Source organism: Aquarana catesbeiana, linkage group LG06 (genome assembly GCF_042186555.1).
Source record: "Aquarana catesbeiana isolate 2022-GZ linkage group LG06, ASM4218655v1, whole genome shotgun sequence".
Taxonomy (NCBI): Eukaryota; Metazoa; Chordata; class Amphibia; order Anura; family Ranidae; genus Aquarana; species Aquarana catesbeiana.
The window spans coordinates 229698350-229724773 of record NC_133329.1 but is presented as its reverse complement, the minus strand read 5'-3'; the positions used below and the strand labels follow the sequence as shown (position 1 = coordinate 229724773).

The window sequence follows — 26424 nt, the reverse complement described above, 5'->3', positions numbered from 1 at the left end:
GAGTGAGAACAATAACTCCAGGGCCAGAATTCATGATTAAAGTTAAACTGATAACCTGTAAAGGCTTTTAAATATTCACGAATGGAAAATTTTAGGTACTACAGTTTGTCACCATTTCACAGCATGCACAATTTAAAATTTTGCCATCCTTGGCATCTTACCAAAAAACTGGGTATTATTTTGTGTTTGTGTTCTCTAAAAATTAATTTTAGTTTATTTTTTTCTGAAAATTTACATTTGATAAACAATTTTTAAAAAATGTAATTCTCCAGGGCCTCTGCCTTCAGAAAATACAGTGCCTTGAAAAAGTATTCATACCTGTTGAAATGTTCCACATTTTGTCATGTTACAACCAAAAACATAAATGTATTTTATTGTGAACGGAAAATGATAAATGGTTAAGATTTTTTACAAATAAATATGTGAAAAGTGTGGCGTGCATTTGTATTCAGCCCCCTTTACTCTAATACCCCTAACTAAAATGGAACCAATTGCCTTCAGAAGTCATCTAATTAGTAAATGGAGTCCACCTGTGTGTTTAATCTCAGTATAAATACAGCTGTTCTGTGACGCCCTCAGAGGTTTGTAAGAGAACCTTAGAGAACAAACAGCATCATGAAGGCCAAGGAAAACAACAGACAGGTCAGGGATAAATTTGTGGAGAAGTTTAAAGCAGGGTTAGGTTATACAAAAAAAGATATCCCAAGCTTTGACCATCTCAGGGAGCACTGTTCAATCCATCATCTGAAAATGGAAAGAGTATGGCACAACTACAGACGTATCGTAACATAGCCGTCCACCTAAACTAACAGGCCAGGCAAGGAGAGCATTAATCAGAGAAACAACCAAGAGGCCCATGGTAACTCTAGAGGAGCTGCAGAGATCCACAGCTCAGGTGGGACAATCTGTCGTGCAGTCCACAAATCTGGCCTTTATGGAAAAGTGGCAAGAAGGATGCCATTGTTGAAAGAAAGCCATAATAAGTCCTGTTTGTGAGAAGCCATGTGGGGGACACAGCAAACATGTGGAAGGAAGTGCTCTGGTCAGATGAGACCAAAATCAAACTTTTTGGCCTAATAGCAAAACGCTTTGTGTGGTGGAAAACTAACACAACACATCACCCTGAACACACCATCCCCACTGTGAAACATGGTGGTGGTAGCATGTTGTGGGGATGCTTTTTCTCAGCAGGGACAGGGAAAATGGTCAGAGTTGATAGGGAAAATAGATGGAGCCAAATACAAGGTAATCTTAGACGAAAACCTGGTAGAGCCTGCAAAAGACTTGAGACTGGGGCGGAGGTTCACCTTCCAGCAGGACAATGACCTTAAACATACAGCCAGAGCTACAATGGAATGGTTTAGATCAAAGCATATTCGTGTGTTAGAATGGCCCAGTCAAAGTCCAGACCCAAATGCAATTGAGAACCGGTGGTAAGACATTAAAATTACTGTTCACAGATGCTCTACCGTCCAATCTGACAGAGCTTGAGCTATTTTGCAAAGGAAAATAGGCAATTTCACTTTCTAAATGTGTAAAGCTGGTAGACATATACCCAAAAGACTTGCAGCTGTAACTGCAGAAAAAAATGGTTTTAGAAAGCATTGACACAGGGGGCTGACGTGTGTGATATACAAATGCACGCCACACTTTTCACATATTTATTTGTAAAAAATTTAAGACCATTTATCATTTTCCTTCCACTTCACAATCATGTGCCACTTTGTGTTGGTCTATCACATAAAATCCCCATAAAATACATTTACGTTTTTGCTTGTAACATAACAAAATGTGGAAAATTTCAAGGGTTATGAATACTTTTTCAAGGCACTGTATATACACATGTTTGGGGGTTCCAAGCACTTTTCTGGCAAAACCCATTGATTTTAACATGTGTGAAAAAGGACCTGAGCACTTTACAATTTGGCACTGCGCTGCTTTAATTAGTAATTGCGCAGTCATGCAATGCTGTACCCAAACTAAATTTGCGTCCTTTTTCTCCCCATAAATAGAGCTTTCTTTTGATGGCATTTGATTGCCTCTGCAATTTTTATTTTTTGCGATATAAATGGAAAAAGACAGAAAATTTTGAAAAAAATGATATTTTCTACTTTTTGTTATAAAAAAAAAAAATCCAATAAACTAAATTTTAGTCATACATTTAGGCCAAAATGTATTCAGCCACATGTCTTAGGAAAAAAAAAAAAAAAAAAAAAAAGAAAAAAAGTCATGCGTGTATATATAGGTTTGCGCAAAAGTTATAGCGTCTACCAGTGGCGTAGCGTGGGGGGTGCCGTGGCACCGGGCGCGACATTTAGGGGGGCGTCAGTATGTGTCACTGGCTGTCTCCTCCTAATTTTAAAATTCCTGTGTCCCCGGGCTCCGGCCACCATGTTCAGTGTCCGGCGCCCTGTGATTGGGCATATGGGGGTCACGTGAGACGTAGAGCTGGCCTGTCCGCGATCGCTCCTGAAATCCCGCCTCCGCACATGACCCCCATACGGCCTATCACAGTGCGCTGCGCCAGACACTGAACATGGCAGCTAGAGTGTGGGGGAGAGAATCAATGTGAGCCGCCGCTGTCTTCTCCTCCTCCGGACTGATGCAGGCCAGCCAGACACGAAGGTGAGTGAGACTCCCTCATGAGAATCGTGTTACTGGCCCGGGGGGGGGGGGGGGGGTTTGGAGAGAGAGTCAGTTAGTGAGTATAGTGGTCAGTGTAGTATGGTGGTCAGTTAGTGTAGTTAGTGAAGTATAGTGGTCAGTTAAGTGTAGTAGGGTGGTCAGTTAAGTGTAGTAGGGTGGTTCAGTGTAGTATAGTAGGGTGGTTCAGTGTAGTATAGTAGGGTGGTTCAGTGTAGTATAGTAGGGTGGTTCAGTGTAGTATAGTAGGGTGGTTCAGTGTAGTATAGTAGGGTGGTTCAGTGTAGTATAGTACGGTGGTTCAGTGTAGTATAGTACGGTGGTTCAGTGTAGTATAGTACGGTGGTTCAGTGTAGTATAGTACGGTGGTTCAGTGTAGTATAGTACGGTGGTTCAGTGTAGTATAGTACGGTGGTTCAGTGTAGTATAGTACGGTGGTTCAGTGTAGTATAGTACGGTGGTTCAGTGTAGTATAGTACGGTGGTTCAGTGTAGTATAGTACGGTGGTTCAGTGTAGTATAGTACGGTGGTTCAGTGTAGTGTAGTACGGTGGTTCAGTGTAGTGTAGTACGGTGGTTCAGTGTAGTGTAGTACGGTGGTTCAGTGTAGTGTAGTACGGTGGTTCAGTGTAGTGTAGTACAGTGGTTCAGTGTAGTGTAGTACAGTGGTTCAGTGTAGTGTAGTACAGTGGTTCAGTGTAGTGTAGTATAGTGGTTCAGTGTAGTGTAGTATAGTGGGTCAGTGTAGTGTAGTATGGTGGTCAGTGTAGTGGACAGTGTAATATGGTTGTCAGTATAGTGTAGTGGACAGTATAGTATGGTTGTCAGTATAGTGTAGTGGACAATATAGTATGGTGGTCAGTATAGTGGACAGTATAGTGGACAGTGTAGTATAGTGGTCAGTTTAGTGTAGTATGGTGGTCTGTGTAGTGGACAGTGTAGTGGTCAGTGTAGTGTAGTATGGTGGTCAGTATAGTGTAGTGGACAGTATAGTGGTCAGTGTAGTGGAAAGTATAGTGTAGTGTAGTGGACAGTATAGTATAGTGGACAGTATAGTATAGTGGACAGTATAGTATAGTGGACAGTATAGTGGTCATTGTAGTTCTAAGTGTAGGGGTCAGTATAGTATAGTGGTCAGTGTAGTTCTCAGTGTAGTGGACAGTATAGTATAATGGTCAGTGTAGTGGACAGTATAGTGGTCAGTGTAGTTCTCAGTGTAGGGGTCAGTATAGTATAGTGGACAGTGTAGTGGACAGTAAAGTGTAGTGGACAGTATAGTGTAGTGGACAGTATAGTGTAGTGGACAGTGTAGTGTAGTGGACAGTGTAGTGTAGTGGACAGTGTAGTGTAGTGGACAGTGTAGTGTAGTGGACAGTATAGTGTAGTGGTCAGTGTAGTGTAGTGGTCAGTGTAGTGTAGTGGTCAGTGTAGTGTAGTGGTGAGTGTAGTGGACAGTATAGTATAGTGGTCAGTGTAGTTCAGTGGTCAGTGTAGTGGACAGTATAGTATAGTGGTCAGTGTAGTGGACAGTATAGTGGACAATATAGTGGTCAGTGTAGTGGACAGTATAGTGGTCAGTGTAGTTCTCAGTGTAGTGGACAGTATAGTATAGTGGTCAGTGTAGTGTGTAATGGTCAGTAAAGGAATCAGGTTGGTCAGTGTTGAAATCAAGTAGGTTAGTGTAGTGGTCAGTATAGGAATCGGGTAGGTCAGTACTATTGTATTTGAAGGGACTCGGGGAGTGCTAAAAGTCCGCAGGTTAAAGGGCGCAAATTACTTGCCTTGTCCCGGGTGCTGACAACCCACGCTACGCCACTGGCGTCTCCAAACTAGGGTACATTTTCTGGAATTTACGCAGCTTTTAGTTGTTGAGCCCATTGAATATTTTATTTTTTTGTCACAAGTGATTGAAAAATGACAAAAAAATAAATAAATTACACAAAGTTGTCACTAAATGATACATTGCTCACACATGCAGTGGTTATATGTGGAATTACACCCCAAAATACATTGTTGCTTCTCCTGAGTATGGGGATACTACGTGTGAGACTTTTTGGGAGCCTAGCCGCGTACAGGACTCCGAAAATCAATCACCGCCTTCAGGATTTCTAAGGGCGTAAATGTTTGATTGATTTCACTCCTCACTACCTATCACAGTTTCAAAGGCCATACGATGCCAAGATCGCACAAACCCCCCCAAATGACCCAATTTTGGAAAGTAGACACCCCAAGCTATTTGCTGAGAGGCATGTTGAGTCCATGGAATATTTTATATTTTGCCACAAGTTGCGGAAAAACAATTTTTTTTTTTTTTTACATAAAGTTGTCACTAAATGATATATTGTTCAAACATGGTTATATGTGGAATTACACCCCAAAATACATTCTGCTGCTTCTCCCAAGTATGGGGATACCACATGAGTGGGACTTTTTGGCAGGCTAACAGCGTACAGGACCCCGAAAGCCAATCAATGCCTTCAGGCTTTCTAAAAGGTGTACATTTTTGATTTCACTCCTCACTGCCTATCACAGTTTCAGAGGCCATGAAAAGCCCAGATAGCACAACCCCCCCCCCCAAATTACCCCATTTTGGAAAGTAGACACCCCAAGCTATTTACTGAGAGGCATGCAGAGTATTTTGCAGATATGGCTTTTCGTCACAAAGTTTTGAAATTTGAAAAAAGAAAAAAAAAAAAAAATACAAACACATTTTTCTTTTCTTTCTTCATTTTCAAAAACAAACGAGAGCTGCAAAATACTTACCATGCCTCTTAGCAAATACCTTGGGGTGTCTACTTTCCAAAATGGGGTCATTTGGGGGGTTTTGTGCTATCTGGACATCTCAGGGTCTCCTTAACTGTGATAGGTAGTGAGGAGTAAAATCGCAATTTTACGCCTTTAGAAAGCCTGAAGGCGGTGCTTGGTTTTTGGGGTCCTGTATGTGGCTAGGCTCCCAAAAAGTCCCACACGTGGTATCCCCATACTCAGGAGAAGCAGCAGAATGTATTCTGGGGTGTAATTCCACATATAACCATGCCATGTTTGAACAATAGATCATTTAGTGACAACTTTGTGTAAAAAATAATGGGGGGGCGTGGCTTGGAGCCGGAGCTGAATGGCCGCCTAGATCCCGAGCTCCCGTCCACGGAGGCTAGCTTAGTAAGCACAGCAGAGCCATCCTAGCCCTACCATGGGGAAAACGTCCAGGGAACCATCCCCAGCCAGGTCCCGCTCCCCCAGAGGGTCCAGCTCACAAATCGGCCGCAATATTCCGGACATCTTCCGGACCCAGGCACGCGAGGCCCCGGCTTCAAATCGGGCCTACTCGAACGCTGCACGCTCCTCCAGCCTCAGCCCCTCAGGGAGAAGCCACACACAATCCCAGCCTCCAGCAGCATCTACCCCACAGCCCCTTTCCATGCAAGATCTGCGATCTGTGGCAGAAGATATTAAAGCCACACTCTCTGCAGCCATCACGGATCTAAGGAGAGATGTCCAGGTAATGACAGTACGCCTGGATGATTTGGAGGAAACAACCACCCGCCATGACACCTCCATTCAACATTTACAGACCTCCTCTCAGGCACAATCTTCACAGCTCAGGGATATCCAGAGGCATATGGAAGATTTAGACAACCGCGGCCGTCGCCACAACATACGGGTAAGAGGTATCCCTGAATCCGTTGAAAATGCGCAAATCACGAAAGTTACTATCGCCATATTTAACGACCTCTTGGGCAGACCTCCTGAAACACCCATTGAGTTTGAACGTTTGCATAGAGCCTTGAGGCCCAGAGGCAGAGAATCTCACCCTCCCAGGGACGTGATATGCTGTCTCATTAACTTTCAACTGAAGGAGGAAATTCTTCATAGGGCCAGGGATCGCCACTCCTTACTCTACCAAGGAGCCGATATAAAGCTGTTCCAAGACCTCTCGCCCATCACCCTTCAAAATAGGAGAGACTTACGCCCTCTTCTTGATCTACTGTGCACCAAAGAAATTCAATACCGGTGGAAATTTCCCTTCTGCCTCTCTGCCTCATTCCAAGGTCGCACTGCAAACCTACGCCTACCAGAAGATCTGCCCGGTTTCTGCAAAGCACTAAATCTTCCACGCATTGACATCCCGGATTGGTACACCACCCTTCGCCCGCCGCGCATGAGAAGGTCAGCCTCTACTGATGCCATTCCAGTCCGTGATGACTTCCACATAAGACGCCGCAGACACACCCCACCGAGGGAACCTACCATGTCAGATACCCGGAACGCTCCACTCAACAGCCCTACGGCCTCCCCGGCCCACAGAAGAGCCCGCCATGACAGATCCAACTGAACAATCTCAACCCTTCCATCCTGTATCTCTCAAGACTAAATACGTCTTCTCAAGATAGGAACCTGCCCACAACACCCATCAATAACACCCAGGACGGCAATCGCTTCCCGAAGTCGGTTTCCTTACAGATAACTTTTCTTTTTCCCTTTCAGTAACATTTATCCTGCATTGCTCCTGAGCGCCCACCGTGAAAACTGGTCCCCGAGCAAGTGGAACCACCCCCAGCGAAACTGTGAGTCGGACCTTCTCCTTGGGAGACCCTTGCGCAATGTCTGACCCTTCTAGAAGCTCTGGCGGTCTCTAAGCTTTACAAATGAGACTTTCACTTAAAATACCGTCCAGCTCCTCACCCTATGCCCTTCCCTCACCCTCGTATATCCCTTTCCCTACCCAATTCCCCCCCTTTCCTCACCACCCTCCCCCAATCCCATTTGCCCTAGAAGGTATGCTACATGCGAGCCTCCTGGTCCGCTCTGCTTGCAATAATTTCTGGTTCCGAAGCTCAATATTTCTTATGAATGTAGTTTCATACACTCTGTTCGGGTGACGCCACACAGATGCCAACCTCCCTTCTATGTCAAGCAACGGACTTACTCCGCTTTGCTATCCTCCACCTCTCCTATAATTAGGCGAATCTAAGTCTTCAACCGCCCCCAGAGTAGTCGAGAGCATTAGTCACTCTAATGAACCTCCGAAATGTGGCATCTGTGGAGGCCTCACCCTTCCTCCTGGCACCCTACGTGGGTAAGAAGTTATATGTATGTTTAAAAATTACAGTATGTTAGAAAGTCCCTGCTCTCTTATTCGGCGGTATCCTTAAATCCTAGGTATCCAACCGAACGGAATATTTCCAAAACGAATCATACGTGTTGCGATCACCTATCTAACACCATCTCAGAGAGAATAGGCGGTCTCACCTTGTATCCTCTAAGATATTAAATTCATATTAAGGTTAGAGATGTTTACTTCCCAACTCAACTTAGAGTGTAATTTGTAAAAATACTGACCATAACCTGACTACTGCCCGAACACACACACAAATGAGAAGGGTTACTTTCCGATATAGAGTCAGTGGTAACCCGATGGTGTTGAATACTTCGGAAGAATATTATTAACAGCGTTGATATGTTTAACTGCTAGAGTCCCTCCTCATCCCCATTCCCTAGGTGATACAACGGTGCTTACTTTTACTTTTAAGTTTAGAGGACCTCCGTTAAGGTTCTGGTTTTAGTACCAATTTACTTTGTTTACAATGTAGTACCAATTCTGTTTATACAATGTTGATTCAATATATCTGTTAAATGACCTGTCTGGATTGTCGCATGCTTGACCCCCATGAGCTTAGACCCAAGGTTATCTTATCTAGCTCTTAAAATTCCGTTGGCTCCCGCTTGTACTCATAGGCACGAGCCTCAGTGGACGGGTGATACTAAATCTCGATAGTCTCGACCCGACACTTTTCACCCCCCCACAAGACAGGAAAGTAGGTATTCCTGTCAAACCAAACCGGACACTTTTCGAACCGTAGGGTAGGTTTTACATAACCTCCCTCACTCCGGAATACCATACATCTCACTTCTTTCTAAATCCCAGTTCATTTATCTCTCTCTCTCTCCCTCTCTCTCTTCCCCCCCTTTCTTCTCCCCTTCCTCTCCTCGCCTCCCCCCCCCCCCCTTTTTTTTTTTTTTTCTCTTTCCTTGCAGGCTCCGCCACCATCACATCCCGGCTAAGGCAAAATTTGCAAACAGCCCTTTTCTCCGAACCCTTCCAACTCCCACGGGAAAGTTTAGCTATCTCCTGTTTCTCGCTCACTCGCTAGCATTCTGACTGAACAACAACCCACTATGGCACACATACGCTCCACTACAAAACCCTCTTTACTCAAAATAGTCTCGCTAAACGTAAAGGGACTAAACATCCCGGAGAAGCGTAGTCAAGTTCTTGATATGATGTCTAAACTGAAGGCAAACATAGTGTTCCTACAAGAGACAATCACACAAACAAAATACCCAAACTCATGAACCGCATGTTCCCAACAGTATACCGTGCCACCAATTCTCTTGCGAAGTCCAAAGGGGTCTCAATTCTTATATCCAAAAACCTAGATTGGCAACTCGAGGACTCACTCATAGATACCGAAGGCAGATACCTCTTTTTGAAAGGCATACTCCAGGGACGACCAGTGACCCTGGCCAACATAAATAGCCCCAATTCTGCACAAGTAAGTTTCTTTAGATCAATCTCACGACTACTCTCAGATTTCCACGCCGGACTGACCATTCTAGGGGGAGACTTCAATGTCGCCCTTTCCCCAATCTTAGACACCTCCACGGGCACGACCTCTCTACCATACAAAGCTATCCGACAAATTAATCTACAAATCCAAGACCTTCTTTTACACGATACGTGGCGTGCCCTTCACCCCGACGAGAAAGACTTTACTTTTTTCTCGGCCCCACATAACAAATATTCAAGAATCGACTATCTGTTCCTGTCCCAGAAAGATATTCCCTTTCTCTCTACTGCCACCATTGAACCAATGGTGCTGTCGGACCACCACCCAATTACAATGACCCTGACGTTCCCTGACAAACACATCCCCAAAAACATTTGGCGCCTAGATTCGTCTCTGCTTACTTCGGAAGAAGTAACCAATGATATCAATAGTTGCATACACACCTTTTTCTTAGAAAACGACACGCCGGACACTGCCCCTCTCACACAATGGGAAGCCCACAAGTGCGTAGTCAGAGGTAAACTCATTGCTCTTAAAGCTTCGCGTCAAAAAGCCCAACAACAGAAAATCACAGAGCTCCTTGACAAGATTAAAAGGCTTGAACTTGCCCACAAACAAGTACAAGCACAGCAAACTTATCACGAACTCACCCAAATCAGGAAAATGCTACGAGAAGAACTAAACCGTAAGACGCAACGTAAATTTATGTTGCATCAAAAGATTTTCTATGAATTTGGCAATAAATGCGGTAAATACCTTGCTAAAGCCCTCCAGACCAGGAAAGCACATGCAACCATTCATTCTATTAAAGATCATCAGGGTAAATCTCACATCACCTCGACAGACATAGCAGCCCAATTTGAGACCTACTACTCTAAATTATACAATCTCCCGAAACAAGATACAAGCCATTATGGATCTGAGAACAGACGTAAGATAATCAAGTCGTTTCTCAACAAATTTTCCCCCAAACCCATAGATAAAGAAGACGCAGCACACCTTGATCCTATATCAGAAGAAGAACTCAAAGCAGCTATCAAGCAACTTAAAAATGGGAAAAGTCCTGGTCCAGATGGACTTACAGCCACTTACTTCAAAACCTTCACAGATACACTGGCCCCACATTTAATTAGGACCTTTAACTCCTTAACATCATCCACTCTCCCCTTCCATAGATTCCTTGAAGCACACATCACAGTGATCCCAAAAGATGAAAAAGACCCTACCCCAGTAAGTAATTATAGGCCGATATCCTTATTAAACGTTGACGTAAAACTTTATGCCAAGATTCTAGCCTCCCGTTTTCTGCCTCTCCTGCCTTCCCTGATAGGGAGGGATCAAGTGGGGTTCATCCCTGGAAGAGAGGCTAGAGACAACACAATCAAAGCGCTGAATATACACCACTGGATCACGAATCAAAAACACAAGGGATTCTTTCTGTCCCTAGATGCAGAGAAGACGTTCGACAGGTTGGCATGGGACTACCTAGGAGCAGTTCTGAGACGTATTGGTCTCCAAGATCGGATGTTTAATGCTATCATGTCCCTCTATACCACTCCAACCGCTAGGGTACGTGTTAACGGCCACCTGTCGAACGCCTTCTCTATTAGTAATGGAACAAGACAGGGATGTCTTAACCCTAGAACCCTTCCTCCAATGTCTCAGATCCAACGACAACATTAAAGGTTTCTGCATCGCCGATCGCACCTACAAGATCGCTGCTTTCGCTGATGACATATTACTATTCCTGAGGGAGCCACACATATCGATCCCAAACCTCTTAAAAGAAGCAAATACCTTTCACACCATATCCAATTTTAAGATCAATTTCACAAAATCCCAGGCCCTAAATATCTTCCTCCCACAGGAACAGGTAACACAATGCAAAAGCAACTTTCCCTTTCAATGGAGGCATGACCAGATTAAATACCTCGGGATACAACTACCGACAAAGCTTTCAGACCTATACTCCAAAAACTATCAACCCATCCTCAAAGCCATTACGAACGACTTAAGCAAATGGAATAATCCCCATTTTTCCTGGTTTGGTGGGGCAGCAATCCTAAAGATGAATATCCTTCCCCGCATCCTCTATATCTTACAAACCATACCTATTAAACTCCCCCCAACTTTCTTCCAACTCTACAAACGATTATGCACTAGATTTCTATGGAGACAGAAAAGACCTAGAATAGCATACGATCAACTAACACACCCTAAGACAAAAGGGGGCATCGGCCTCCCAGATCTCAAGAAATATTATTGGGCTTGTCACCTCTCTAGAATTATAGATTGGTCAGTGCACGACAAATGTAAAGACTGGGTCACCCTTGAACATACATTCTCCCCACTACCACTACGATCCTTGCCTTGGACTTTGTCCAAACACACCCCGAGAATGCTAAATAGTTATCCTCTCATCGCCCCGACACTCCAATGCTTTAAGGAAGCTTGCCGGAAGCTACACATCTCCTCCAATCCGGGACCCCTCACTCCGGTAAAACACAACCCAGCATTCCCTCCCGGCATGTCCACTAATTTTCTGACGGGTACATGGCAACACTTAACGGTCCTAGCCCATCACTTCTTTCGATCGGGTACACTTCTGGAGCGTTCCTCCCTACCAATTAATGCAAATAGTAATGCCCTCCCACTCTGGATATACTTCCAGATCAGACATTTTTTAAAAGAAATGGACAGTGTCTCTTCAGTCTCCCGTCCACTCACGACATTTGAGCAACTCTGCGCTCACTCTACACCCCAGCAACATATGATCTCAAACGTTTACAACCTGCTCTCCTCTGGAGGCTCAATGAAAACTATCAAAGCTTGCGTAAACTGGGAAAGAGACTTACAAACAGAATTAACAGAGGCACAATGGGAACACATTTCTATGATAGCACATAAAGGCTCCCTTAATGTCTCGATTCAAGAGAATAATTATAAAATTTTAATGCGTTGGTACAGAACCCCCGTAATTATCCACAAATACTATCCTACCCTATCTGACAAATGCTGGAGATGTACCAGTGAAGTGGGTACACTAGAACACATATGGTGGTCCTGTCCCTTAATCCAGCCCTTTTGGACCCAAGTCAGGGAACTGACCTCACAAATATCCACATATTCTCTAGAGCACACCTCAGCACAATGCCTCCTTCATCACTCGGACTTTCCGTCACATCAATACCACAAAACGCTAATACCACCCTTATTAAATGCAGCCAAGTTGTGTATCCCTCTTCACTGGGGAACAACAAATGCGCCCACTATCCCGGAATGGCTCAAACGAGTAGAAAAAATTGCGGAAATGGAGGAACTGATCGCCATAGCCAAAGACTGCCCAACCAAATTCTCATACACATGGGCATGCTGGTCCCACTTCTGTACCACTGATCAATATAAACAGTTGACCAACCAAACTGACACAGATCGCGATCCCTAAGACGCTGGCAACTATTATTAACTTCTTTATTTCATTCAGAAGCTAAATCTATCAAAGTACGTGGTGGCCGGCCTCCCCCACCTAAACAAGGGATGAATGGGGGAGGTCGCCTGACACGTTTTGCACGTACCCACCTAAAGACCCACCAGTTGGGCAACCCTACCCGCGGGAATGCAAACCCTCAGATATGGTGGCGGAGACTGCAAGATACTTCTGACTCCTTCCTCCCCCCCCCCCCCACTCCCTCCTCCCTTCCCCCCTCCATTCTCCGTCTTCTCTTCCCCCCTCGTTCCCCACCCCTCTTTGTCTTTCCTTTCCTATAAATTTAGGTTTACACCATAAGCTAGTGTCCCCTTCAGACAGAATCCCTTCTTTGTAAACACTGATGTTCAATCATCCTTAGCGGTTCAAATATTGAACGGAGCAAAGTTTCGATTTTATTGAGGAAATACACCCAAACATCCGTAAATATCAGACAGAACTAATAGCATTGGGACAAATGCATTTGTACAAGTGACCTTTCACAACTATATCTCATTGTTTTTTATAAGTGTCCACCTTACCAAAGTCAGCGGAAGAAAGGTCCCCTTTTTATTTCTGTTTCTCTCTCTGTTACAAGAGTTATTGTCTGTTAACTTTGAATGTCAGTATTGCCGAATACCTTGTTATGACTCATTTTCTGTAACCAAAGGCAATGTAAACCCTATTCTTATTTTACCAATAAAATATTATGGGAAAAAAATAAATAAATAAATAATTTTCCTGAAACTTGTGGCAAAATATAAAATATTCCATGGACTTAACATGCCTCTCAGTGTCTACTTTCCAAAATGGGGTCACTTGGCGGGGTTTTCTGCTATATTGACATTTCATGGCCTCCGAAACTGTGATATGTAGTGAGGAGTAAAATCACAATTTTACACCCTTAGAAAGCCTGAGGGCAGTCATTGGTTTTCGGGGCCACACACGTAGTATCCTGGCACTCAGGAGAGGCAGCAGAATGTATTTTGGGGTGAAATTCCACATATGCCCATGGCATGTTTGAGCAATATATCATTTGTGCAAAAAAAACAAGAAAAAAAAAAGGTTTGTCATTTTCCCGAAACTTGTGGCAAAATATAAAATTTTCCATGGACTCAACATGCCCATTAGCAAATAGCTTGGGGTGTCTACTTTCCAAAAAGGAGTAATTGGGGGGGGGGGGGGGTTTGAACTGTCCTGGCATTTTATGCACAACATTAGAAGCTTATGTCACACATCACCCACTCTAACCACGTGGAGACAAAGCCCTTTCTGACACTTTTTGTTTACATGAAATTTTTTTTAATTTTTTGCTAGAAAATTACTTTGAACCCCAAACATATATTTTTTTAAAGCAAAGGCCCTACGGATTAGAATGGTGGGTGTTGCAATTTTTTTTTTCCCACACAGCATTTGCACAGTGAATTTTCAAACTCAATTTTTTTGGAAAAAAAAAAACAAAACACTTTTTTATATTAATGCACTAAAACACACTATATTGCCCAAATGTTTCATGAAATAAAGATGATCTTATGCCAAGTACATGGATACCAAACACGACATGCTTAAAATTGCGCACAAATGTGTAGCAGCGACAAACTATATACACTTTTAAAAGCCTTTAAAATCCTTTACAGGTTACCACTTTAGAATTACAGAGGCGGTCTACTGCTAAAATGACTGCCCTCGACCTGACCTTCGCAGCGATACCTCACATGCATGGTGCAATTGCTGTTTACATATGACACCAATATAAATTGTGAAAAAAAAACAATCAGCGCCAAAATAAAATTACTTCCTCCTATAACAAGGTAATTATGTAAAATCACCAATATATGTGACTGCACAGCTGCTGAACACTAATGCCGCGTACACGCGATCGGAATTTCGGCCCGCAAAAGACAGATGAGAGCTTTTCGTCGGAAAATGCTGTGACCATGTGTATGCTCCATCGGACTTTTGCTGGCCGAATTCCAGCCAGCAAAAGATTGAGAGCATGTTCTCAATTTTTCGGTCGGGAAAAATTCCTGTCCAAAAATGCGATCGTCTGTGGCAATTCCGACGCGCAAAGTCCCTATGCATGCTCGGAAACAAATCGACGCATGCTCGGAAGCATTGAACTTCATTTTCTCAGCTCGTCGTAGTGTTGTACGTCACCGCGTTCTTGACGGTTGTAATTTCAGCAAACTTTTGTGTGACCGTGTGTATGCAAGCCAAACTTGAGCGGAATCCCGTCGGAAAAGCCGTCATATCTTTTTCCGACGAGAAATCTGCTCGTGTGTACGTGGCATTACAGTGATACACCACACCAAATTCAATATGGTTTTCTAAATAATGCAGCATTGTGTCTCATTAAATAATGTGCATACAAATTTTATATTAAACATTTCATGATCAAAAAATATTTTAAATTAAAAAATTTAAATATCAAAAAATAGGAATTAGAAAAAAAAATAGTTCATCTGCGCAATCACCGCTGTGTGTGTTCGTCCTCTAAAGGACCAATATCCAGTGCACACCTCCACCAGCTAAAGTGCCTGCTCACCTCAAAGATGAATGTAAAAGCATAAACATATCACTCCTTGTGTCCACCACAATGGATCAACTTTCATTCTCCAATGGTAATCCTACAGTCTCCAAACAGCTCCTCAGTGTGGGTAATCAGCGTCTGTGTTGCTGACAGACAAATCTTCCTGGCGTTCCAGATTAGGGTCTCTCAAAATGTGATGTCATCTTTCGAAACCCTGTGTAAGTGTGCCCTAGGACTGTGTAGTGCTGTACCCTACACGTTAATACTCCACTAGTGTGTGGTAGCGCTTGAAACTGTCACCGATATAGAGACCAGGTTGGTCAGGACAGGAGGGACAATAAAAGCGAGCATCACGCCTAAATCCATGTTTTCTGCAGACACAACATCTTTGTGGATTTCTTTGGGTAGGGGTACCAGGGAGGACATATGAAAAATGCCTCTTATGCAGCTGGCTCACTGCATTTGCGTTGGGAAGGTGGGCCACAGCACCGTCTGGAAACAGAAGGGCTGTGAGGATCTCTTCCTGGAATTTAAGGAAGGATCCAGTTCATCCTGAAGCTTTGTATAGCACATAAGCATTCAGCAGAGCCAATTGGAATAAATATTAGGGGTGTTGAAAATGATCGGCGCATCGATGCATCGCGATTATACCCTTCCCGATTCGGCATCGATGCGGTATCCAGCATAATCGATTATGCATGACTTCATTCCGGCCCCCCCCCCCCCCCCCCGCGCATAACAGTCTCTTTGCTGGAATGACAAGCTACCGGCCAGCTGGCTGCGCCTGGCGCTGTTCCCTCCTCAATGGACAAGGTAGCCTCAGTACTGCCCCCACCCATGCTCTCCCCCTCCTCTGGGATTTGAAGCTCTGGAAAGTGACACAGGTCATCTCCTGATGGGCGGGCACCGAGACCGCACAGAGCTGAGACACACAGAGATCACTGCAGCTGTGTTAACATCCATAGGATGAGGCATAGAGTCGGCTTCAGGAAACAAGCTGCGAGGAGAGGAGAGGAGAGGGGTTGGTAGGAGTGCTCCGGAGGTGAGAGATCAGCCTGTCATGCTTGATATATGTGCGGGGTGAGTGTAGTGGCACATCCCCCACCTGCTGCACATATCCAGTGTGTGTGTACTGTGTGCCTAACACATTGGGGACTGCACAAACTCTTTTATTGTCGAATTTCTTCCTGTGATTTCCCCATCATCTCTCCCCTCTGGAACCATCTACTGATCTGCATGCAGTATATTTCTTGTTGATTGGAATGTCTTCCTTTTTTTATATTTGCGGTGATGTTGACCGGTTTACTATCCAAGTTGCTGCCAAAAGACTCAGTGGATTTGTTAAAGTGATACTAAAGGGTATTATTTTTTAGACTCATACAGAGCTGAATGGAGGGTTGTCTGGTGCCCCTTACCTGACGCACCTGAACCTTCAGGGCACAGATCCTTACAGGTGGCAAGAATACTCTTGCTTGAACAGTATCTAGGATCAGACCTAAATACTTTAGACTTTGAGCTTGTTTCAAGACTGACTTTTAGGTATTTATGATCCAACCTAAGCTTTTCAAATACCGCACTGTTCATATTAGAGCCTGTAATGAGTGATCTCTGAGCAGGAGTTCGTCCAGATACCCGAGCACCACGATTCCTTGGTCCCTTAAAAGACCCAGTTACTGGTGCTAGGACCTTTATGAACACCCGGGGAGCTGTAGCAAGCCCCGAGGGTAGAGCCACAAACTGAAAATGACGTTCCTCTACTGCAAAACGTAGGAACCTCTGATGAGGCTGAAACCATAAACAGGTTTGAGTAAAACCCTGTGCCCCTTTCAAATACAGGAACCTCTACAATCACTCCTTGATGCACTAGATGATGTAGTGCCTGAAGCAATACGTTTCTTTTTGGAGGATCAGAGGGAACGCTAGATCTTAAAAACCTCTGAAGGGGAACCCCCCCGCATCTCCAGCTTGTAATCGCAAAATACATTTGAAGTGACCCACTCGTCCTGAATTATTGCTCTCCAAATGTCTGCAAAGTGCATTCCCTTCGGAAATCTTTTGGATATATTTGTAAAAATGATCACGAAATAAACGTTCCCCATGAAAAGGAAAACCTGCCAATAACTTTACAAGGAAGCTCGGCTGACCAGTTCTTAAGCCACAAAAGTCTGCGCATATGTACAGACAAGAGAGCCAAACGAGAAACCTGCTGTATTGACTCCTTTAAAGGCGTCAACAGCAAAACAGCGCTCTGGGAATATATCGGTCTTACTTTCAGGCAGATCATCCTCCTGGTTAGGCCTATCAGGCTGCTTGACCTGATCCTTTACGGACTGGTAGATACCAATTGCTGCAACAGCTGGCTGAATAGCTGAACTGGCCAAAGGAAAGGAAGCCTTTAATAATGACTCCAATTTCTTGTCAACAGGGTCTTTCAAGCCCTGTGTGTTATCTACTGGACAAGTTAAATTCTTGTTTAAGGAAGAGACTGCTGCATCTACGGCTGGCATGCTCCATTTTTTTAACAAACTTTTCATCCATGGGATATAAAAGGGAAAACCTCTTAGGTGGAACAAAATCTGTCAGGATGTTCCCAATCAGCATACACCGCCTGTTCCAACAGGGGGTGTAGGGGGAAAGCCTGTGTGGCCTGAAGAGGCCTCAGGGATCCCAAAGAGGACCAGGGGGGCTCAGTCACCTCTGCAAGAGGCAACTTAAAGGCAGAACAAACCATTTCAGTCAGAGTCCGGATCAAAAGCCTCTGCGACTGAGAGGCAGACATCAACTGGAAATCTACTTGTCCAGATTGCTCGGAAGCAGACTCATCTGCCAGGCCCTCCACAGAATCTTGAGCTTTAAGCTCTTCCCCATCCTCAACCCATTCCTGCTCCAGACTAGGAGGCTCCGGGGAGGGGGATCTGTCACGCTTCTTGCCACCCTGCCGGATGGAGGCAATCCTGTGCTCTAACCCAGCTAGGGCTGAGGACAGTTCATCCTTGGTAATAAAGGGTGAAGCAACAACGTTGACTGTAGGCACAATACCAGATAAGCACAGCGGCTCAGATTGCCCGAAAGCCTCTGGTCCTTCAGGGGATACACTAGAGATACGACTAGGTTCAGGAACTACTGACGACATAGGTGTGCCCTTCCCTGCAGTTAGTCCTGCTCACATACTCCATAATAACTCTAAAAAATTTGATAAAATATGGGATCCATCACATTTTGGTTCCCTGATGAGCTCCGGGCTCACCACCTTCTTTTTTACTCTTTTCCTTCTCTTCTACTTTTCTTCTCTTAAACACCCTCCCCCCTTTTTATGCTGTTTGAATCCAATATATATTTGGTTGTCTTTAGAGCTTCCTTAAGTTTTGACTTTGATGATACTTCTCAGAAATTGGGACAAGGGTCCCCTGTTACCCCTTATCCATTATTAAAATAAGGAAAATGATGGAGAAGAAGGGACACAGGCAGAACTCAATGGGAGCGGTCTGCAGCTCCAAGATGACACCAGTAGCCCTCTTAAACAGAGAAGGAAAAATTACACCATCCAAGGACAATGTAAGTGAACCATTACATGACAATGATATAACAATGGGACACAAGCCCTATGATGAAAAATTTAATGCAATACCCACCTCAGGCCAACCTATATCTGATTCAATAATTAAGGACATAATAATGTTAAGTGGAGCCCTACAGTATGATATTAAATGCTTTATGAATCAGTCAAAAAAAGGTTTTGATGCCCTGGGAGTGTAATATGTAGAAAACAAAATGTGCAATTTTACGGATGCACACAATGAGCTGGTTGACGCACATTTTGATCTGAAAGAGGAGATTAAGGGGGCGTGGTCTGGAGCCGTTCCAAGATGGACACATAGTTCAAGAGCTCCCGTTCCTCGAAGTCCTGCTACATAAGCTTAACAGCCTAACAACCACTGAGACATGGTGAGAACCTCCGGCAGTGTTTCCGCAACACGTTCCCGATCCCCACGGGGACAGAACACTCAGTTAAGTGGCCACATTCCCGAGATCTTCCGATCGCGGCCTAGGAGCAAGATTCAAGCCTCCTACTCGCCCTCCTCAAGTGAGCCCCGCTCCCTGAATACCAGCCCACAACGCTCCGGAGCTCGGAGCATGCATGGAGCGGAAGCAGGGATGAGACATCCCCCTGCTGTAAGTCTGGCAGACCTCCGCAGCATCGCGGCTGATATAAAAAATATACTAATGGCGGCCATTACGGATATGAGGTCAAACATCCAAGCTATAGCCTTGCGGGTGGAAGAAGTGGAGATCACGCAAGCCCGCCAAGAGACTTCCCTGTGCCAAGTACAGCAGCTGACTGAATCCCACGCCGTCCACCTCAGGAAGATCAACTGCCACATGGAGGACCTGGACAATCGTGGTAGACGCCGAAACCCTAGGGTAAGAGGAATCCCAGAAACAATCGACCCCAGTGATCTCTCCCTGACGGTCACCAACATACTTAACAATCTCCTAAAGAGACCCCTAGACACACCGATCGCCTTTGAGCGGATCCACAGGGCTTTGCGCCCGAGGGGAAGGGAGACAGACCCCCCCAAAGATGCGGTTTGTTGCTAGATCCATCATTTATCGCTGGAAGTTCCCCTTTTGGTTATCAGTGACACGCCAGGGCCGAACAGCAAATCTTAAGGTACCGGAAGATCTGGAAGACTTTTGTTCTGCACTCGATATCCTGTTGGTTAACCTACCAGACTGGTACAGTGACTTCTGTCTACCATCACCTAGAAAAGCCACCTCCATGGAAGGAATAGATGAAGCGGGAAACTACAGCATCAGTCGCCGCAGATCCCATCGTGCTCCTCCTCATACTACACGACGGATCCCTGGAGCCCAGCGCAATGGAAGCCCAACGGCCTCCCCAGCGTACCGCAGGGCCCGCATCACCTAGACAGATAACCGGACTTTTCCTCCCCTCTTTACATGACACGGGGACTCAATCACCAAAATGACAGAAAAACAAAAACAAAACCCATTCTCAGAATACCCGAGAGACCACAAGTTGACAACCACCTGTACGGTCCGTCTGAACTCTTTACCCGAACTGCCATGGCTCCAAAGACTTAGTAGAACCCCACTTTGGCCTGTGCCACGCATTCTGTTCACATGACATACCCCTGCCACCTTACCCATCGGATAACCAAAGAAGCAAGCAACTTATCCTGAGCCCATCTACTCTGAAACACTGAGGATTACAATCCCCACCAACGTACCCGCTGACTGCTTCTCCCTCCCTCACTGAACTAAACGCTTCCCATCCTTAAATGCAAGAAGAGAGATGGTCCTGAAGAGCTCAAGACAGGGCACTCTATCATTGAGGAAAGAAGCCAATGTCACCCACAACGAAGAGGCATATAGCCCACATCTTTGTCACCTGACAGAGATATTTAACTGCACGATAGACCCCTGGCCTTTGGACTTCATCTTCAGCAACCACTCTAGACTCTATCATTGCACCGGGTCGGATACTCCCCTGCAGTTCTATGCGGGAACATGCAGATGACTTGTGCTGCACGATCATCAGATATCATATGCCTGACGCTACCTTTCTCCACTGTCCTCTGTGACCTTGATAGTGAAGGCCCCAAAACCTCCCAATACTGGACCAAGCTCTCACTGCCAGCTCTCCACTACCTGCCTTCCTCCTTCTTCTCTCCTTACTACCATCTATCTTTCTCTACTCCTGGTATATCATCTCATCCTTGTCCTTTCCCTTTTCCTCCTTTTCTTCCTACTCTTACAACACCTTTTTCTGATACTCGTTCCCAGGATAACAATTGTACACTGATATTCATACTATTCGAGTCATGTTACTAACTCTTTCTCCTACCACAGGGAAACATAGCAGCTACGCCTCTTGTGGCTCGGCCACGAACATGAGACCAGAGATCCAGGAGGGTCACGCTCAGGTAAGACTGCCATAAAGCCCAAGATCATCCACACGTTCCTCCTCTTTACTGGAACAGATGGATGCTCCCCCCCCCCCAAAAAAAATATAGATCACATCTCAGCCATACCTAACTGGCCATAAAAGATCACTTTTAGGGCCTTACCCTCCAAATCAAGGCTGAGCGTGGCCCACTCGGAAAGTAGAGTATTTCCAATGTCTCATATGGGTATGGTTATAGTTTCAGTTAATATGTATATTGTTTGTACTGATACCACGGTTGATGTTCTTGTTACGTTAGTTTTCAACCCGAAGTCATGTAAATTTTAATCAGCCAATTTTAAGACTTAAGGTTTAAGTTAAGCTATATGATGGTACTACCTTCAACCTCAATCCACAAAACTCCTCCCTGACACCACCCCCACCCATGTCTCCAGACAAACCAGAATCTCATACATATATACTTGTAATCCTGCAGAATCAGAACCCTCTCCCACCAGACAAGCGTCCCAAATCAGATCTGCCCTGCCACATCTAATATTGCTTGTCTCACCATGGTAACATATTCCTATATGGCTGCCAAAGGGACCAGGCGGGGTGCTCTTTCCCCACCTGGTCTCTGGCAGCCCCCACCATGAACGCCTTACACAACCCTACAGACCTCCAAGGGACATAGAGCTCACTCTATTTTTGAATGTCACCAACTACCCCCACCAAGAGCGGACTCTGGTAGATACCGCCAACTCGAACCGTAACACCCCTTGCTCTTGGGTGGGACTGCTGGTCAGACCACACATCCGGCACACCCTTACGACCCTCCCATCTTAGCTTTTTATACACTTTAGTTCACCGCAGTTCACTACCCTTTCCTACCTCAGACCCACCCTTCCTCCCCTACCCACACACTAAACCCCACTACTCCTAGCCCCCCCCCCCCCCCCCAAATGTCTCTGGCTTCCCTGCACAAATATAACTGACTCAGACTCCTCACACCTACACTTACTATGACATCACAAAAACCCCACAACTCTAACCTCTCCCTAAAACTAGTATCCCTAAACGCCAAAGGCCTGAACACCCCAGAGAAACATTCCCAACTACTAGCTAATATGAAAAGCATGAAGGCGGATGTGATCTTCCTACAGGAAAATCATTTTTGTACCAAGAAAATACCAAATCTAACAAATCGATTCTACCCCCACAGCTACCACTCCACCTCCTCAATCTCAAAGTCCAAAGGAGCCTCAATACTCCTTTCTAAAAATGTTCCTACCCACATCTCGGACTCCCTCATTGACGACCAGGGCAGATATGCATTTCTGAAAGGCACCTTTAAGGACAAATCTATCATGCTAGCAAACATATACAGTCCCAACAAAGCACAGGTCCCCTTCTTTCGTGCCCTTACACGGACACTAGCAGACTTCCAAGAAGGGATATTGATCCTTGGAGGGGACTTTTATGTTCCGCTAGACCCTCTATTAGATTCCTCATCTGGATATTCCCATTTGCCCTACAAAGCTCTCAAACAAATCAGAAAATGCTACCAAGACCTACTGTTGCATGACACTTGGCGTACTCTCCACCTGAGTGATAAAGATTTCACCTTTTTCTCTACCCCCCACAAGTAGTACTCACGTCTTGATTATTTCTTTCTTTCTTACGCAACAAGACCTCCCCACTCTGACAGCGGCCACTATAGAACCGATGACACAGACCACCATCCTATCTCATTGACACTTACCTTCCCAGAAAAACTCAACCACACATACATATGGAGACTGGACCCTACTATCTTAACGGGCAATACAAAAGAACAAGAGATTCACAAATGTTTAATTGACTACTTTGCCGAAAACGATACCCCAGATACCTCTAGACTGACACAATGGGAGGCACACAAATGTGTTATACGGGGTAGACTGATCTCCCAAACGCCTGCACTCTAAAAAAGAAAATCAAACTGGCGACACTTTACACCAAACTTAGAAAACTAGAAACACTGCATAAGCACAATCTAGCTGCACAAACTTCGAGAACTAATCGAAACGCGCACTCGAATAAAAGAGGAACTGGACCAAAATTTAAGGAAAAAAATTCACCAACACAACGGTTCACCACTTGCATTCCCACACGGGCAAGACACTTACAAATAACGTAGAAATAGCAGAAGAATTTGAAAAATACTATGCTTCCCTATATGATCTCAACGCATCCAACCCCACTACGACATCACCCCACAAAAGCACTAGCGAAATAAACTCGTTCCTAGCCCAATATGCTCCAGACAAGATCCCCGAAGACGTTGCTGCAAATCTGGAATCCCCGATCACTGTAGCAGAATGGAAACAAGCGATAAAACAATTGAAACCAGTCAAGAGCCCAGGCTCCGATGGCCTAACTGCGGTATATTACAAAACGTTCTCTGACACACTCCAAACACCCTTTTTAAAGGCCTTCAACTCCCTCTCTCCCTCAAACCCTCTAACAAGAGAGATGTTAGAAGCACACATTGCAGTCATTCCTAAAGACGACAAAGATCCCACATGTACCAGTAACTACAGACCGATATCACTATTAAATGCGGATATTAAGATATTTTCCAAGATACTAGCAAACAGACTCTTACAGCTATTCCCCACTATCATTTCCCAAGATCAAGTAGGATTTATCCCTGGCCGTGAAGCCAGGGATAATACCATTAAGCAATTAGCTTACACCATCTGATGACACACACAAACCAAAAAGGCTTTTTCCTATCTCTAGATGCGGAGAAGGCATTCGACAGAGTGGCATGGGACCACATGAGAGTGGTCTTACATGCAATAGGCCTGGATCCACACATATCTGACCTAATCCTCTCGCTCTACGCAGGCCCATCGGCCAAGGCCCGAGTAAACAACACTCTGTCGAATGCCTTCCCCATCCGTAACGGAACGAGACAAGGGTGCCCCTTATCCCCCCCCATTCTCTTTGTGCTCACACTTGAACCATTCCTCTGTAAACTGAGATTCAACCTCGATGTACAGGGAATCCGAACACCCAAAAAGGAATATAAATATGCTGCCTTCACAGACGACATATTGCTATTTCTAACCAACCCAGTGACCTCCTTACCAATGCTGTTATCAGAATTCAAACAATTCCAATCACTCTCCAATCTAAAAATAATTTTTTCAAAATCCTTTGCCCTTAACATATCCTTGTCCCCCATCTCTAGTAGCCCAATGCAAAGAAAACTTCCCTTTCCAGTGGAAACGTGAATCTCTCTGACTTGTATACCCTGAACCATCTCCCCCTCCTAAATAGACTGACCTCTGATCTCAAATCCTGGAACAAACCACTATTCTCCTGGTTCGGCAGAGTGGCAGTACTAAAAATGAACGCTTTACCGAGAATACTGTACATATTACAGTATCCTATACAACCACCACCTGCCTTTTTCAAAACATATTGCAGTATTTGTTCCAGATTCCTTTGGGGAGAACGCAAATCCAGAATAAGTTACTCACTGCTTACCCGACCAAAGCGACTGGGAGGTATAGGCCCCCCTGACCTCCTAAATTATCACACAGCTGCCGACCTCACAAGAATAGTGGACTGGAATATATACTCACTTCAAAAAGATTGGGTTTCCCTGGAAGCATCTTTTACCAATTTGCGACTGGACTCTCTCCCATGGGTCCCCCCGGACCGCTCACTCCAGTAAAACTAAACCCTGACTTCCCGTTAGGAATGCATTCCTAATTTCCTAACAGACAACTGGCCACACGATCATATGAGGGCATACCAGTTCTTTCACCAGAGTGAACTCCTGTCCGCCTCCCAGCTATCCACACAACTGGAAAAACCACCTATTCCCCCTTGGACTTACCTATTGCTGGTCCACTTTCTAAAATCCCTCAATAAAGATCTGCAATGCTCACAATGGCTCATGCCCTTCGAAAGACTATGTACCCAGAAGACACCACAATCTCACCTGATCTCTGCTACACATAAATTAATTTTTACTGACATATTAGCCAACGAGAGCCTTGCCTGTAAACACTGGGAGAAAGACCTGGATATCTCACTCACGAGTGAGAACTGGGAACAGATTTTTCTAAACATTCATAAAGAATCAACAAATGTCACCACTCAAGAAAACGGATACAAAATTTAATCCAGATGGTACCATACCCCTTCCCTCCTACACAAATTCAACCCCGCTACACCAGATGTTTGTTGTAGATGCCACCAGGAGAAAGGCTCTCTACTCCACATCTGGTGGTCCTGTACCTCCCTACAAACTTTCTGGAAGGAGGTATGCCATATCACCTCCCAGGTTACATTTTATGCCCTAGAACTCTCCCCAGCTCAATTTCTTCTCCACTATTCACCCATACCACAAATCACTAGCAAAGCATATGATCAATGCAGCAAAACAGTGTATTCCCTTATTTTGTAACTTAACCCGAACATCCACGCTCACACAATGGTTCCTCAGAATCCACAAAGTGGCTGAAATGGAAAAACGTATCCACATCGCACGGGACACCCCCACGAAATTTAGCATAAAGTGGGCCTGTTGGTTACACTACCAGACAACATCCGAATACATTAACATGATGGATATACTCACTCCACCAACAACCTAAATTGTGATGGGACTCAGCCGCCGCATTCTGTAACCCATTTTTACCTTTCTCCTTTTCGCTTTTTAACATCCCTTCCCCTCTTGAGATAGCTACGTACCTACACATACTTTTTTTTTTTTTAAACTGGAGCCCCCCACCAAACTTAAACAGCCACGGGAAGCCAGAGACGTTCCCCCTCCCTCCTCTCCCCCAATAACCCCCCCCCCCCATCAACACCCTACTCTATCCCTCCCAAATCCCCCACCTACATATTCCCACACTAACACCATTTATCTAATGTACGCACTGCTAACCCACCCTCTCCATTTACAAGGTCCTAGACCAAGAACTAGCCCTCTCCACCTTATCTCTGATCACTCTCTCAATCACATGAAAGTATACTACATAGATACTTCAAGTCTGTCTGACCTCCTCCCCATAACACAGACCTTAATAACCACGACCCCAAACCCCTTACCACATGTTACAACCTTGTAGTATACTCTGTTTTATACTGTGGTAGTCTTTGACCTTGTAATCCCCAAATGTATACCTGCTGTTCAAGATTCTTGTCCTTGCATTTTATATTTCAATAAAAGAAATTTTAGGGAAAAAGAAAAAAAAAAATATTAAAAATCTCAAATTAAAAGTGACCAACATGGAAGACAGATCCAG

At 44.7% G+C, this 26424-nt stretch overlaps 1 protein-coding gene across 1 annotated transcript in view; it reads right to left on the bottom strand.

The window, feature by feature from the left end:
• The window catches only part of GTF3C1 (general transcription factor IIIC subunit 1), a 395149-nt gene that overhangs the window by 273373 nt on the left and 95352 nt on the right, over positions 1 to 26424 (bottom strand). The gene's annotated exons all lie outside the window — the stretch shown is intronic.